The sequence below is a fragment of the Mauremys reevesii genome, linkage group 7 (assembly GCF_016161935.1).
Source record: "Mauremys reevesii isolate NIE-2019 linkage group 7, ASM1616193v1, whole genome shotgun sequence".
Lineage (NCBI taxonomy): Eukaryota > Metazoa > Chordata > Testudines > Geoemydidae > Mauremys > Mauremys reevesii.
In genome coordinates, this window is record NC_052629.1 from 68,931,209 (window position 1) to 68,948,348 (window position 17,140).

The window sequence follows — 17,140 nt, forward strand, 5'->3', positions numbered from 1 at the left end:
CGAGCTGGATGAGCAAGAGTCTTAGAGGGCTCATTAAGAAAAAGCAGAAAGCTTACCATGAGTGGAAAATTGGAGGGATCAGCAGGGAAACCTACCTTATTGATGTAAGAGGGTGCAGGGAAGCTGTGAGAAAGGCAAAGCGACGAGTGGAGATGGACCTAGCGAAGGGATTAAAACCAATAGCAAACGGTTTTTAGCCATATAAATAGGAAGAAAACCAAGAAAGAAGAAGTGGGACCGCTTAAAACTTTAAATGGAGTGGAGATTAGGGATAATCTTGGAATGGCACAATATCTGAACGAATACTTTGCCTCGGTCTTTAATGAGGCTAATGAAGGGCTAAGGAATAGTGATAGAGGGACTGATGGGAATGAAGATATGGGGGTAGACATTACGGTATCTGAGGTAGAAGCCAAACTGGAACAGCTTAACGGAAGTAAATCGGGGGGCCCGGATAATCTTCATCCTAGAATATTAAGGGAATTGGCGAGGGATATTGCTATCCCGTTAGTGATAATCTTTAATAAATCCCTAAATTCAGGGATTGTACCGACAGACTGGAGATTAGCTAATGTAGTTCCTATATTCAAGAAGGGGAAAAAAAGTGACCCGGGGAATTATAGGCCTGTTAGTCTAACATCTGTAGTATGCAAAGTCATGGAAAAAATCTTAAAAGAGAGAGTGGTTCCGGAGCATGAGGCCGATGGCAACTGGGATAGATTACAGCATGGATTTACGAAAGGTAGATCGTGCCAAACCAACTTGATCTCCTTCTTTGAGAGAGTAACAGATTTTTTAGACAAGGGAAATGCGGTGGATCTCATATATCTGGATTTCAGTAAGGCGTTTGATACGGTACCGCATGAAGAATTACTGGTTAAATTGGAAAAGATGGGAATCGAAATGAAAATCCAGAGGTGGATAAGGAGCTGGTTAAAGGGGAGACTGCAGAGGGTAGTATTGAAGGGGGAACTGTCCGGTTGGAGGGGGGTTACCAGTGGAGTTCCTCAAGGCTCGGTTTTGGGTCCGATTTTATTCAATCTATTTATTGCTGACCTGGGAACCAAGAGTAGGAGTGGGCTGATAAAGTTTGCGGATGACACCAAGTTGGGGGGTATTGTCAATTCGGAAGAGGATCGGGATATTCTCCAGGAAGATTTAGATGACCTTGTAAACTGGAGTATTAGTAACAGGATGAAATTCAATAGTGAGAAGTGTAAGGTTATGCATTTAGGGATGTCTAACAAGAACTTTAGTTATAAGCTGGGACGCACCAGTTGGAAGTAACGGAGGAGGAGAAGGACCTAGGAGTCCTGGTTGATCGCAAGATGACTATGAGTAGGCAATGTGATGTGGCGTAAAAAGCTAATGTGGTCTTGGGTTGCATTAGGCGAGGTATTTCTAGTAGGGATAAGGAGGTGCTAGTCCCGTTATATAAGGTGTTGGTGAGACCTCATTTGGAGTATTGTGTGCAGTTTTGGTCTCCCATGTTTAAGAAGGATGAATTCAAACTAGAACGGGTACAAAGAAGGGCCACTAGAATGATCCGAGGAATGGAAGGCCTTTCGTATGAAAGGAGACTTGTGGAGCTGGTTTGTTTTCCTTAACCAAAAGAAGGATAAGAGGAGATATGATTACACTCTTTAAATATATCAGAGGAATAAATACCAGGGAAGGAGAAGAATTATTTCAGCTCAGTGCTAATGTGGACACGAGGACGAACGGATATAAACTGTCAGTCAGGAAATTCAGGCTTGAAATTAGACGAAGGTTTCTAACCATCAGGGGAGTGCAATACTGGAACAGTCTACCGAGGGAAACAGTGGGGGCGAAGGACCTCCATGACTTTAAGATTAAGCTAGATAAGTTTATGGAGGGGATGGTATGATAGGATAACGGGCTTAGTCAATAGGTCAATTATGTGCCTGGTATGATATAACCTTTTCCAGAGGGTTTGGCTGGAGAGTCTTGCCCGCATGCTCGGGGTTCAGCTGACCGCCATATTTGGGGTCGGGAAGGAATTTTCCTCCAGGGAAGATTGGCAATGGCCCTGGAGGTTTTTCGCCTTCCTCCGAAGCATGGGGCAGGGGTCACTTGCTAAGGAGTGGGTGGATCGGCTTATGTGGCCTGCATCTTGCAGGAGGTCAGACTAGATGATCATAATGGTCCCTTCTGATCTTGAATTCTATGATTCTATGATTCTATGAAATAGAAGAGAAAAATAACATTAAGTGGAATATGTTCACTGCCAAGTTTTTCAGACAATCGTACCACTGATGTGATAGCTAAGGCCCTGGAAGCAAAGTTAGCTGAAATGCTAACCCAGCTTTGGACAGCAGTAGCTTCCTTGAAAGATGCAGAAAATATTGTCTTCATTTCAGTTTATTCAAATAGTTCAGTTCAATCAACTAGTTTGTTGAAATTCAAGAAAACCATTGGGAATTCACAAAACAGGCAAACTTGTTTTCCTCCCTCAATATATGGATAAAAACTAGGTGTGAGGGGATAGATCTACTGATTCATCAATCTAGAAACACATGGAGACAAGAATGTATCATTTTAGTTCACTAACCACACATCAAATTGCCTTTGTTTAAGAAATCAGTTAGTTTGAAATGCAAAACTTTTTGATACAACTTGTTTCTTATGCTTCTCTTTCTAGCTCTGGCATGACCTTGATGTGTGACCAAAGAGAGGGCACTTCTTTTCTCTTTCCCTCTGTATCATGGGGGATGGAGAAAATTCTTTAAGTCCTAGCAGAGAGAGATCTGAGCAAGTCAGGAGTGTTAGAGCCTTTGTGCTCTAAAGGACAATGGGTGATTGTTGTTTGGGGCAAGAATCCCGACTGATTTGCTACTTGTCCCCCAACCAAAGCCAATAACACATCTCTGTATTTTCAATCATGAGTTAGACATTCTCAGCACCCCTTTGTCTCCCGCAGCCCTCAGGTGTTCCTTGGATTATGGAGGCTTGGACAGTAACAGGACTGGAATTTGTTACTGGCTTCCTGAGTGTTGCTAGCCAATGAGGATCTCAGTCTGGCCCCCAAGGCCCACACCCCCAGACACAACAGATCAGGGTGGATTGATTTCACTCAACATTTTTTGTATTTGCATTTTTGAATTATTTTCCTAATGGAAGCTTGATTCTCATGAAATTCTTAGAGCTGGCTGATGACAGAACAAGGAGCAATGATCTCAAGTTGCAGTGTGGAAGGCTTGGATATTAGGAAAAACTTTTTCACTAGGAGGGTGGTGATGCCTTTGAATCTGCTAGGATAGAGTCTCCTATCTTGTACTTAGAGCCTATATTTTTTCTTACCTTCTACACAGATGACGATTTCTTTAAAAAAATCCACACAGAAATGAAAAACGATCCCACTGACTCTCCTCCACACCAACTGTCTCTTGGTCCTCAGCGAGAGACCGCGAGCTGGAGGCTTGCTGCAGCAAGGCTACAGGGCTTTCCAAGGTTCCCCCTGCCCTGCATCCCTGTCCTGCCTGGCTGTTGTCAAGGGAGCTCTGTGAGGTCACAAATGCCTCATCATCTTTGCCCAAGAGTTCCTGCCAAAGGCCTTTGTGAAGTCACTGTCACACCCACCTTTCCCTTGCAGGCCTGACATCTGCCCCTGGCAAGCCCAGCTGGATGTTTGAGCTGCACCCCGGATCACCCCACTTGCTCATTATTGATTCTGGGGAGCAAGCAGGCTATCCAGTAAAACAGCAGAGTCTGTTCCTCACCACACTGAGCTTTTCATAGAGGTTATGAAACAATTCAGTCTCCTAATCTGGCCTCTATTTCACAGGCTGTGACATTTCACACACTTTGCATCAAATTGTTGGTGCCACTAGGCCTGAGTAAACCAAAGTTGTGACTTTGGGCCTGAAGTGAACCAAAGTTCTTACATGCTGTGAACTTTAACCAGCCTAAGATGCTAACAGACTGTAAGCAAAATGTGTAGCTGTCAGCAATCTCCGCTTGCAAATGTAGGAGTTTGAAACAGCAGAAGCGGCGGGGAGGAGGGGAAGAGGGGGAAGGAAAATCTGTATGCGTTTGTTCTGTGAAGGCCACAGATAAGCTTGTGCATGAGAACCTTTTCTAACACGCTGAAATGTAATGCCTAATGTAGCTGTTGCTGGGAAGGGAGGGGTGAGGGGGAAAACCGAACAAAAGGCTCACACAAACAAGGGGGGTATAAATGTTGGGACCCCGCCTGTGAGCGGGGGTGCAGGATTTGAGAATGCTTTTCTCCCTGGCACCTTTCTTTGTGCACAAATAAACCTGGTTTTGCTTCTCCACCATGGTGTGATAATTAGTGCGACGCACACCGGGCAACGAACCCCGCTGTTGCTCCGCCTTGGGCTCTTTGAGCCGGCAACAGTTTTGGCGTCCCTGGGTGGGCTCGAGGCAAAATTGTGCCTTGCCCGGACTCCTCCAATGGCCAGTGGACGAAGGTCACAGCCAATGCCCAGCGCGCACCGGTGCCTTTACCGGGGGCCTTGGCAGAGACGCGTCAGGCTGACCTTGGAGGACACAATGGTGCAACACACTCAGATAGTGGAGAAGCAGCTGCGGGCGACGGTGAGGAACCGGTCCTGTGGTAAGGTAGGAACAGTCCAGTGGTGTGGACTTTTGCCTGAGGCTGGGGACGCCCAGCCGTTGTAATTCCCACTAGACAAGAGAGCGTCCTATAGTGGCTCAAGGGCAAGCCCATGGTATGGGGCAGGAACAGAGTACAGGCAGTGTATGGTGTACACCCTTAGAATGCATTCTGATGAATTGGAGAGTGTTTGAATCAGATCCAATGACTAAAAGTGAACTGAAAAGATTTTGTACAGTAGACTGGCCTCAGTATCAGTTAGAGAGCCAGAAAAGGTGGCCACCGGAAGGATCACTTAATTACAACATGATCCTTCAATTATTTCTGTTTTGTCAGCGAATGGGTAGCTTCTGAAGCTGTTTGTATGTAGAGCTCTTGTAAAAATCCCTCATCATATGCCCCAGAGCTGCACTGGGAGGAGAACTGTCCGTGGGAATATCTGTCTCTGCTGGGCTCATGCCATTTGAATTTATTGACTGTGCAGCAAGATAAGATGCATCGTGGTAATAGGAAACAATGGCCTTGGTGTGTGTGTGTGTATACCTGTGTGAGTGTTCGTTGCTGGAAGACGCCCAGATTGCCCTGTGAAGCGATTGCTAATGATCAGGAGTAGTCTAACGCAAGCCCAGTAACTAGTGGATCTTTAGGAGATCCGACCCACGGTGGGCTGACTCAGCCTGGCATCGTCCGGCGAGGAAGCTGCCTGGGTCTAGGAATGTGTGAACCCATCTTCCCTCCCCCCCTTCCTTTCCGTGTGGGCTACTGACAGTCTGATCATCTCATTGGATGCAATTAGAGTATACGGCGCTGTGTCTCTCAGAGACTAGCCGACGCTCTTTGCTGAAAGGGGATGTAGGAAAGTCAGTCATCCTCGTTAGTCTCCCCTGTGTGAATGTTCTGTAGGGAGAGATTCTTAGTTTATGAGCTGCTAGTGCGGACAGGGTACCCTCTCTGTGTGTGTAAGTGGAAAGTGGGTAAAGGGACAGTCTAAAAATTCTACCTCATCCCCTAAGGGTACCCCAGCATAGTACATGTACGTACATTATGGTCCTAAAACCTGCAGGTATTTAGAGAATTGGAATCTTCACATGTGTGAAAATCCATCTAAACAGTGCCCATTAGAAGGTATCTTCAATCTAGATAAGATCATATATCTCAGAGGAGCTTTTAATCACAAAGAAAAGCCTCTGACACAGTGTGAGCAATTTGTCTAGGAACGGGTTAATTTGAAACTCGGCTAACCCCAGAGATAAAGAGAGAGCTGCTCTGCGTACAAGGTCAAGAGCCTATACAAACTATGCTAAGTAACTATGCTTTCAGCCCCAGCTGGTTGTGGAAAACAGAGACAAAAGCAAACCAAAAAAACAGTATAAATTACAGAACTGAGATTGCATTTGCAAAGCTTAACGGTTCAGTGAGATCCAACAGTTTTTGCAACCCTGAAGCCGGACAGGCAGCTGACCTGAACTGGAATCTCTGAAAGAGACGCCGCAGGAGATTCCAGGGTGTAAAAGAACAGCCATCCCAAGAGTGGAAGCATGTTGGAAATGCTGGACAAGCTGTATACAGGATAATCTCCCGTCCACCTATTTGCCTTCTCTGAACATTATACACAGACATGCCAGTCTGGATATGTGTAAGTATTAAAGTGGCTTAAGGCTTGGGGCATTCATATTTTTTCCTGAGTGATGTGGGAGTGTTCCCAATACTCTCCATTGTTGTTTTATTATTTTTAATGAAGCTTTAAAATTTGGATATATGGTGTGATTTCTCTATCTACCCCCCCCCCCCAATCCTGCAATGTCAGTTTGATCACCTGACATAAGGGATAATTGGTAACAGAAATTTGTCACAGTTTGGTGAGCAATAGAGAATTGGGGAGCCCTGTAGAATTTACACCATCTGTTTTACCCTTGTTATTTTATGTTTGCTGTGTTTGGTATTGTTTGGTATTATATGATAAGGATTGTATGGTTAAAGGTGAGCCCTAATAGAATAAGGAGACACTATCTGGTTTTGGTGCACTATCTAGTTTTAGCTCTGTTCTGTTTAACCGGTTACTGTTGGTTTTTCTGCTGTTTATTTGGGCGTTGGGGGTGTGGGCGGAACTGAACTTCTCGTTCGTAATTCCTCAGGGTGGAAGCCATGTGTGCGATGAAGCTCTGGGGTTGTATTGAGATAATTCTGTCCCGCCCCCCCCCGCCCCCCGTGACGGACAATGTACTAGAAGTGGAAAAATCTGGCTTAGACTGTAATTTTCTCTGCTCTCTGTGTAATTTTATTTTCTGTTTAAGTGTCAGCAGACAAATGGGTGGGTCTCTGGGTAGACCCCCAAAGGAGTTTGGATGGTGTGTTAAGTAAATGGCCTTTACCCAATGGCCGTGTATTTTTGCCAGGTGGCAAGCGTTACTAGGGAGGACTTGAGTAGTTTTGGGAATAAAATGTTTTAGGGAAAAGACCAGAAGGGTGGGGGCTAGTTGTGAAGCCCACCCTCCTAGCTAAACTGGTAATGGAATAAGTTTGTGTCCAGGATAGGGACGATTCAGCGAGAAAAGCAGGATCGGGCCCAGGCAGGCAGGCAACAGAGAGATGGGAAAACAGGTTGGAAACTTTTGAGGGTGCAGTGGAAAGAAGGAGTAAGTGAGTATAAGCATGGAAATTTCAAATACTCAGGAGGATATTTGAAATGGTGATTTGAATTGGTAAGTGGCTGCTGAAGGAAAAAGCAAGTGATTTAAGGGAAGAGCATGTGATTTTTAAGGGAAAGTGAAAAGTTAACTCTTTAGTTGCTGGAGGGAACAGCAGTTGTACTTTGTAAAAATGCTAAAGAGAAAAGTTTTTGGTGTCTTTCAAATGTTTGTAAATTCAGGCAAAGAAAATATGGGGTAATTCTCCTGAATTAACAAGAGTATTTGTATATTTTAAGTAATAATTGACTGCCCAGAAGGGATAGACTTTTGCTTTGTCTTTCAGATAATCAAAGAAAACTAATGCCAGCTGAACAGCATTCAACAATATCATGCATTTACTGACAGAGTAACAATTATGCTTTGTGTTCTATGTTCTGTCTTGTGGTGTTTTGTCTCGTTGCCAAAATTGTTGTGATTAATATTTTTATGGAATGGTCTAATTTAAAATCAAGTGGCAGTGTTAAATTGAAATGCAGATACTTGTTTTGTTCAATTTAGAATACAAAGTGTTTGGATATATCAGAAAAATGTGATATACTAAAGTCTAATACATTTTCCTAAGTAAGAGAAAGAAACTTTATTAGCCAAATCTTTTAATTGAGAATTGTTATTAAAATTTTCATACTAACAGTCTTTAAAAGCAAGGACATGGAAAGTTAACCCACTCCCCATATTGTACATGGGATCCTTCTGGCTACCTCAGACTTCTAGCCAGAGGGCTGGGGATGGTGAAAGCTATTGTACTAGAGGTTGTATTGAGTGAACTCATCAAAGTGGGTGTGCTTGTCCTGGCCTGTTGTTCTAAAGCTCTGTAATAAGGTTATTTTAGTGAAAGGGTATATGTGGCATACATTAAATAAGACTAATGTACTGTCTATGTGTTCATTGTTAACAAAAGGTGTATAAGTAAAAGTTTCCTTTATAGGTTAAAGAAAAAAATGGGAAAAGGAAAAAGAATGAGTTAACTGAAGAAAAAAAAGAATAGTTAACATGCTAAAAATGAACTGGCCAAGCTTTGTGCTGAGACAAACTTAAAGTGGCCAGATGCCCTTCCTTTGGCACTAATAATAAGTATAAGAACCATTACTTGGCTAAAAACCAGAAAAAGGGGGAACTTAAATTTGCCCATGCAACTATAAAATTTGTAAAATCTGCAAAGACACTAATGCAATGTGTTAGGTTTTTTTTTCTCACAGGTAAAGAAGAAACAACCCAAAGATCCTAGCAGCCCTGCCCACTCCTTGGAACCAGAAGACTGGGTCTACATAAAGATCCATCAACGAAAGACTGCCTTGGCTCCACGCTGGAAAGGCCCTTTCCAAGTCCTGCTGTCTACCAACACTGCTGTGAAGTGCCAAAGACTGACTGCTTGGACCCAGGATTCTCACTGCAAAAAGACCCCTCCACATCAGAAGAATTTTCCTATTGATGATTAGCCTATTCTTTCTTCTAGTTCTACTGTGCTTCTGGACAGCTTCTGGACAACCTCTCCCTTGTCCACTGACAGACCAACTGTGCCTTTAGACTTTTCTAGAAAAAGCAAAGCCATTACAGGGTGATATGTGCTGGAAACCTCTCCCCTGTAGGATGCTAAACCACAATTGTTTTGGGAAAAAATAAGAAACACTCACTCCACTGACATTGCCAAAGTCCAGGAATTCCTGACTAAAAGGACATTGAGAACTGACCCTGGTGAAGAAACAAAGAATTGTACACTGGCAGGAAGAAATTTATGGGACCCATGATTGGGAATGTGGTATTAATTGACTTTTGGGGTTTAATCTACAGGCTGTGCCCTGTGTTTTGGATAAATCCTTCAGTATGTAATGACATTGCCCTTATCCAGTTTTCAAATCACTTCTACATACCCAGATTGCTCACAAGGGGATGCCATTAGATTAGCACAACAGAGGCCCTGGGTTATTTCCTCTGGAAAGAAAGAGAATTGAGCAGATCCCTGTGGGCTAGGGCCAATATCTTAAAAGCCAAGAACATGATAAGAAATTGGGCCAACTAGAAAAGGCTACTAGCCTTATTCTTGAAACTCAGCTATTTTAAGTACAAGCTGGAGTTGGTGAGTTACATGTCATTTCAGCCCTTAGTTCTATGACCCAGAAGTTACTGACAGAGATGGTATTGCATATCACTGAGGCCGGGAAGGTATTGCAGTGGGATCTAGACCAGACTTGGCCCACTGCCCTTACAGATGCATCAGGAGTACCATCTGATCTGTGGTCATGAAGACATACTTGGACACTTTCTGGATGGAAGTGGGGACATTCACAGTGCTCCTTCCAAGCATATGGACCGGTTAGGGTGGGTGTGGTTCCCACATACCGAATCCTGCTGGGTCCATGGGGAGCATGCTTATGGGACTAAATTATTCACCAAGACATCTGGGAAACTAAACCACTTGGTATACCTACCTGATTTATAGTCAGTGTCCCAATCCCTTAGTTGTTAAATGAACATTCCACTCTTTTGTCCATGCATTCATTCCTGGGTTGGGGGTAACTAAGCTCAAAAGAGCAGTTGTACATATATCTGTAAAGCTTCATTGTTTTTTGTTTTTAAAGTTTGAGAAAACTCGCCAAAAGTTTGTTGAGTATTCTCAAAGGGGGGAATTGTTGGTGCCACTAGGCCTGAGTAAACCAAAGTTGTGACTTTGGGCCTGAAGTGAACCAAAGTTCTTACATGCTGTGAACTTTAACCAGCCTAAGATGCTAACAGACTGTAAGCAAAATGTGTAGCTGTCAGCAATCTCCGCTTGCAAATGTAGGAGTTTGAAACAGCAGAAGCGGCGGGGAGGAGGGGAAGAGGGGGAAGGAAAATCTGTATGCGTTTGTTCTGTGAAGGCCACAGATAAGCTTGTGCATGAGAACCTTTTCTAACACGCTGAAATGTAATGCCTAATGTAGCTGTTGCTGGGAAGGGAGAGGTGAGGGGGAAAACTGAACAAAAGGCTTACACAAACAAGGGGGGTATAAATGTTGGGACCCCGCCTGTGAGCGGGGGTGCAGGATTTGAGAATGCTTTTCTCCCTGGCACCTTTCTTTGTGCACAAATAAACCTGGTTTTGTTTCTCTACCCTGGTGTGATAATTAGTGCGACGCACACCGGGCAACGAACCCCGCTGTTGCTCCGCCTTGGGCTCTTTGAGCCGGTAACAATATTAAGCCCAATTTCTTGTAATTCACTAAAGGGCACCTTCCAGAATGACAGGCAGTTGTGATGGTAGGACACCAGGAAACAGAGACTCCACCTCTTCCCTGGGTAATTTGTTCCAGTGGCTAATCTCTCTCACTGTCAAAAATGTGTGCCTTATGTCTCATTTGAATTTCTCTGGCTTCAACTGACAGCTGTTGGTTCTTGTTGTGCCTTTTTTGGCTAGATTGAATTAGCCCTGCCCGGTGAAATCCGATCTCCCCATCCTGCTGGGATCCCCACAGCCAGGAGAACCCAGTAGGGGCCTCCTAGCTGTTTCTCTGCCGGTCTGGTGACAGGACTTCCTCTCCGTGGGGATATCAGACGCACCTGCAGAGGCATTGCAGAAGTGAATGCACTGCATCAGCCCGGCGTTGGGCTCAGGGCTTTGGCCTTGGCAGCTTCTGCTCCAGTCACGTCTCTGGGTGCCCAGACTCAGAGCTCTGGCCTCCTGTGGGGTCAGCCAGTGCTGGGGCACTGGGCTCAGGACTTTCATGCCCCTCTCCACTCCTGCCGGCGCTCTGGGTGCCTGAGCTTGGGGCTTCTGCCCGGCATCTGCAGCGGGGGCTCAGGGCTTCCCTTGCAGTTCCTTCTGGGGCTCAGGGGTCCATTTCTCTGGATGCCCCGAAAATGGTAGGAGTCCAGGTGCTCCCAAGTAGTAGGTAGGAGCTGAGGTGCTCCCAACAACAGGAACCCACCTGCACATCTGGGAACCTCCTCTGGCTTCAGAAAGGTTGCTGGCTGCTGCCCTTGGAGCCCAGGTCTGAAGGCGGCACAGAAGTGAGGGTGGCAATGCTGTGACCCCCCTACAACAACCTCTGAACTCCCCCATTCTCCCAGTTTGGTCGGGACCCCCATGGTTACAATACCATGAAATGTCAGGTGGAAACATCTGAAATGGTGACATTGGTCAATTTCAAGGCCAGAGGGTTTTTAAATTAGTCAAAGTGAGCCCTGAATTTGGTAGGGACCTGGCTATTATGGAGGTCCTAGCACGTTTGCACTCCCAGTTCTCCTGAAAGGCCACTGAGAATTCATGCTGCCTGAGAAACTTCCCAGAATAAGCTACCTGGACTGGGGGGAAATGAAGGAAACCAACCAAAGCCTGAGCTAGGATGGAGAGCATTGATCCAAGCGGTGTTTGAACCCCTCTATCCCCACTTGCCTGCCTGCGGAGAAATGGACAGAGGGGCACTGATTTCTAGTTGTGAACTTGCTAAAGACCATGGGCTTCAGCACAAGCCGTACAGCCCATACTCTGAACTCTTGGATAAACAGCAAAGCTGGCTTTTCAGAAACCTTTCCCCCCAGTGCCCTGCATCCACTTTGGATTGTGCCCAGCAGAGGCTGGTGGATGGGAGGGGAAGGGAAGGTAGAGGAGGCCATGCAGATGTTGTGGTGTCTTCACTACTCCACAGACATACACACAGCAATGCATGGCATAATATCAAGGAGAGTAAATTATTTGGTCATAACCTACAAAATCCTCAGTGTTGAAAGTACAATTTCTCTAGAAAACCATGGGAGTGAGGGGTTAGAGAGTTGCAGTAACTACCTGGACTTCAAAAGCAACAAAGAATCCTGTGGCACCTTATAGACTAACAGACGTTTTGCAGCATGAGCTTTCGTGGGTGAATACCCACTTCTTCGGATGCAAGTGGTGGAAATTTCCAGGGGCAGGTTTATATATGCAAGCAAGAAGCAAGCTAGAGATAACGAGGTTAGTTCAATCAGGGAGGATGAGGCCCTGTTCTAGCAGTTGAGTGAAAACCAAGAGAGGAGAAACTGGTTCTGTAGTTGGCAAGCCATTCACAGTCTTTGTTTAATCCTGAGCTGATGGTGTCAAATTTGCAGATGAACTGGAGCTCAGCAGTTTCTCTTTGAAGTCTGGTCCTGAAGTTTTTGCTGCAGGATGGCCACCTTACGATCTACTATTGTGTGGCCAGGGAGGTTGAAGTGTTCTCCTACAGGTTTTTGTATATTGCCATTCCTAATATCTGATTTGTGTCCTTTTATCCTTTTCCTTAGAGACTGTCCAGTTTGGCCGATGTACATAGCAGAGGGGCATTGCTGGCATATGATGGCATATATTACATTGGTGGACGTGCAGGTGAATGAACCGGTGATGGTGTGGCTGATCTGGTTAGATCCTGTGATGGTGTCGCTGATGTAGATATGTGGGCAGAGTTGGCATCGAGGTTTGTTGCATGGGTTGGTTCCTGAGCTAGAGTTACTATGGTGGTGTGCAGTTACTGGTGAGAATATGCTTCAGGTTGGCAGGTTGTCTGTGGGTGAGGACTGGCCTGCCACCCAAGGCCTGTGAAAGTGTGGGATCATTCTCCAGGATGGGTTGTAGATTCCTGATGATGCGTTGTAGGGGTTTTAGCTGGGGACTGTATGTGATGGCCAGTGGAGTCCTGTTGGTTTCTAACCAACAGGACTCCAGTCCTGGACTTCCAGTCTCTGGCCAGGCACATCCTCCTTTCCAGAGTTTTCGCTGATATCGTCTCCAAACTGGTCCTCCTGATATAATCTGAGGTCACATCCTGGCCTTTAGGGACATTGGCAGGATCTTCACTGTTCCCAGCTGCAGCATCGCCCTCGTTATCCTGCCTGATAAGGATCCCGCCAGGGCTCAGCTAAATGGCATGTGGCATGACAGGCTCTTTACTGAGGGTCCTTGACAGCGCTCAATCAAGCTCTGAATTGGACGGGCATGTGCAGCTGCATTTCCTGACCTTTTACTGGAGTCCTGGACCCTCTCATGCTGCTGTTTCTAATGTTTCCTTCTCTCTCAGCGCTGAGCAGCAGAATGCTCATTGCCCTTTGGCTGTGTACTGCTGCTCTGAAAGAAACCATATTCAGAGCTGTAATCCTGGCAGATATTGATTAAAATCTTGCCTTGCTAAGTGTATTTGTGATTGGACGTGCTTCTTGCTAGGGGGGATTGTCAGATATATGAACTGCATAAAACAGAGGGAAAGACAAAGAGAAGCATCAACATGTCTAAGAACTTGAACAATATTTGAAGACCATATATTGGTGTCTAACTACCTCCTGCTGCTGGGAGATGCAACTGGTATTTTAAAAACACACACACCCCACCTGTGCCTGACCTGAGTTTTAGCACTCTGAGGAGGGATAGGCCAGTGGTTTGAGCATGGGCCTCCTAAACCCAGAGTTGTGAGCTCAATCCTTGAGGAGGCCATCTAAGAAACTGGGGTAAAATTCTGTCTGGGGTTTCTTCCTGCTTTGAGCAGGGGGTTGGATTAGATGACCCCTTGAGGTCCCTTCCAACTCTGGTATTCTATGAATTCTGTCCTCTCATGTTGGCAGAACAAATAAACCCCACCTCCAATTACACAATCCATTTGAGTTCAAGAAAGAGAGATCTTTCTCTTGCAACAAGTTTTAACATTACGGGGCAAAGACTAAAGTGAGTGGTCTATTTTTCTTTCAGTTATAATACCCGAGGAAAGCTCCAAAATCCATTCTGTCTACCAAGAGAAAAGATTGTTTTTCTGTTCTCAAAGTACTGATGCTTTTGACCCCAAAATGTTGTCTTCATTTTCTCTCACAAAATAACTTGCAGTGAAATGGGACCAACTGCCTAAACTATCCTGAACGCTGCATGTCAGAGTTTGGGAATATCAGGATAGATCATCACCTGGCGTCAGTTGTCACGGATCCATCAGCATCAGCAGAGCTACGGTGATTTATACCAACTGAGTGTCTGGTCCATTGTGCTGTACTGAGTTAAAAGATTTCATATGCTGTGCATATGAAGATGAAAATAGTCTGTTTAAAATTACCCCTTGGTTTCACAGAATCTTGTTTAATGGAGGGTTTTTCTTTTTTTTCTCTAAAAATGTGCTTCATTTATTTGAATATCAAACATTTTCATTTAAAATTTCCCAGAGTGGGTTTTGTGCTGGTGAAATATTCCCAGTCGACAGCCCTGGAGAGAGAAGATTGTGAAAAAAGACAGTTACAGTAAGGAATGGGCTTCCCCAGTGCACCATTCTCTGCCCCCATGGAAGGTCTCATGGGTTTGGGGTGGATACACACCAATAATGGAATGAAATCTTTCTTGCATAGTTGAGTTTTCTTCTTAGTTTGAAGCAGGAAAAGGAACAGAAACATCTGGACCCACCTAGCTTCCAAGGGGACCATCTTTCTTGATGCTGTTTGACCTGCAATTCATTGTGGCCCTTTAGGTGGAGATCAGTGGGTATTCTCTAGGAAGCTGCTTTATGACTCTGCTAAAGAAATATCTTCTGAGAAGGACAGGCTGGTCCTCCCACTGTCTCCACTCACTCATGGTAAATTACAGAGATTTGTAGCCGTAGGTTGTAAAGGATGATAAGATTCTGCCGTGCTCACATGCAGTGAGAGAGAGAGATGCTTTACTTAGTATTCATTAGGGTCCTTTCCTTTTGAAGTGGAAGCTTTTCCAAACTCACTTGCTGCCTCTGCTTCCCCATGCAGAACTCCAGTTTTAGGCTGTGTAAGGAGCCAGAGCAGGCATGAGGGTCTCACCCATAGTTTTAATTCAGCTCCCTTTGCTTAACTTTGCTCTTCATTCATATCTCCTCAGTTAATATACAGTGAACGATTGTGAACATAATTTTATTGATTTCAACAAGAATGCTGTTCATTGAACTTAATCAGAGTTTATTCCTAGTTTGTGGTTTTAATTGACTTATTATAAATAGCATAGCTCCTGGTTTAATTATGATAAGGTGATAGAGTGCTAATATGAGGCTTAAATCTACCACTCCAAGCACCTCCCTGCCATAGATCAGGTGGCTGTGGTGACATCTGGCCTTTTAGTTTCATAATAAGAAAGTTATATTTTCAATTGCCAACTTTGCATTGCATTTCTAAAATGCTGACTTGGAAAAAAAACCATTTGCAATTGTCAATTGCTTTGAAGCAAGCAGACTTTGGAAATTCCAAAATGCTCACCTCCTTCTTTTTAAAGTAATTCTTTTTCTCTGCCATTGTCTTTCAGGTCAGTTTCTCTAAATAGCTACAGTATTAGTGTGATTCACTTAGAGGTTAGATATTTTAATTTACTAGCAATTTTGGCTCTTTCTACCTGAAAACGATTCTTGAATTAATTTATTTTCTATCCCACATTACATCACAGTTAAGAGGGAACACGGCATTTGGAAGTGTTCTGGATATTGTGTTGCTATAACAAGGTAAGAGTTGATGATGTTTTAGGATCAGTTCTGAAACCTGGAAATGATAACATATATAATAATATATTAATATTACATTTTGTGGAAAAATCCTTTATTTTTCAATAGTCTGTTTAATACAATGTTTTTTTTCTCTTGATGTTTTCTGATGGGTTCCTATTATGGTGAAATGTGATTAGTCCAAACAGGACAATTGAAACATGTGTGCGTGTGTGTATGTGTGTGTGTGTGCACGTGCATTTTAATTTTTCACATTGAAATCAAGTACCAAAGTAGCCACATTACTAGGAAAGAGGGCTTCCAGATGAGTGCGACTTTATGCTTCCATTTCCATATGGAAATTTTGATTCCTAGCTTTGGTGTTTCTTTGTCTCATGGAGAAACTTTGTTATTGGTGACCTTGTTCATAACCATAGATGGGCAAATCTGAAAAAAACTTAGGAGCTATAATAAAAAGCAGCCAAAGAAGACCAGTTTGTGCAAAAGAAGCATATCTCAGGGAAATGACTGACTATTCATGCAAATATATTGTTCACCATGTTTTTATTTTTTAGTTGCAAGACTTTAACCAAAAATGAACTCAAAGTATTAAAGTGCTCGAATGAAAAGTCCACCAGCTATTCCAGTTTATACCAGCTCAGGATCTGGCTCCATAACTTTATCTTTAAAGAGATTTCAGGTAGGAGCCCAAGTAGAGAGATGGTTGGGTGGGTTTGGCTGTATTTTGCATTGGCTGAGTTGGCCAGTGTACTGGTCATGCCATTTTGTTATAGATGTTGTTTCTACTAATCAGCTAAAGGCAGGTAAAGCTGTCACAAACATCTTGGGATTTTAGACCCTGTTTTCAATTTCGTGATTTCAGTGCATTCAAAATCTCATACTGAATAGTTCAATAAAAGAGGAAGTGTTTTTTCCTCTTTGAGTTCATATAAATTTATAATTAGTTGTGAATTTTACTAATCTATTTGCCTTGAAGATATCCTCCTTTAGGGAGTGCAGAAGGTTCAAATACACTGAGTGTTACCTTGCCTTGCTTCTCACTCTGCTAGCTGGAAAGATGATTAAATCTGATTTTAACAAATAGCCTGACCCAAAAACTCCCCTTGGCATCAATCTGTTTTGGATCAGACCCTCCTACAGTGAGTGGGAACACTACATTCCTAGGAAATAGATGAAAATTGCCCTCCTCTTACAAAACAAACAAATCTCTTTTTCATTGAACTTTTCCATGGAAATGTCAGCATTTTTACAAAAAAATAAAATAAAATAATAATAATAAATACAAATCTTGTTATTCAGGAGTCCTAGCAATGTAGGGTGGAAGGGACCTCATGTAGTCAAGTCAGGCTCCCCATGCTGGGGCAAGACGAAGTAACATCAAGTAAACATCCCGATGGGTGTTTCTCTGACCTGTTCTGAAACACCTTCAACACTGAGTA

The 17,140-nt window shown here is 43.9% G+C and overlaps 1 protein-coding gene across 2 annotated transcripts in view; it reads right to left on the reverse strand.

The window, feature by feature from the left end:
* The window catches only part of LOC120368798, a 49,931-nt gene extending 46,483 nt beyond the window's left edge, over positions 1 to 3,448 (reverse strand). Inside the window, exon 1 of one of the 2 annotated variants that reach the window (XR_005582790.1) lies at positions 3,322 to 3,448. The gene's annotated coding sequence lies outside the window, so the exon portion shown is untranslated. The remainder of the gene's footprint in view (positions 1 to 3,321) is intronic. The other variant, XR_005582798.1, reaches the window with a different exon arrangement.
* Positions 3,449 to 17,140: the final 13,692 nt, after the last annotated feature.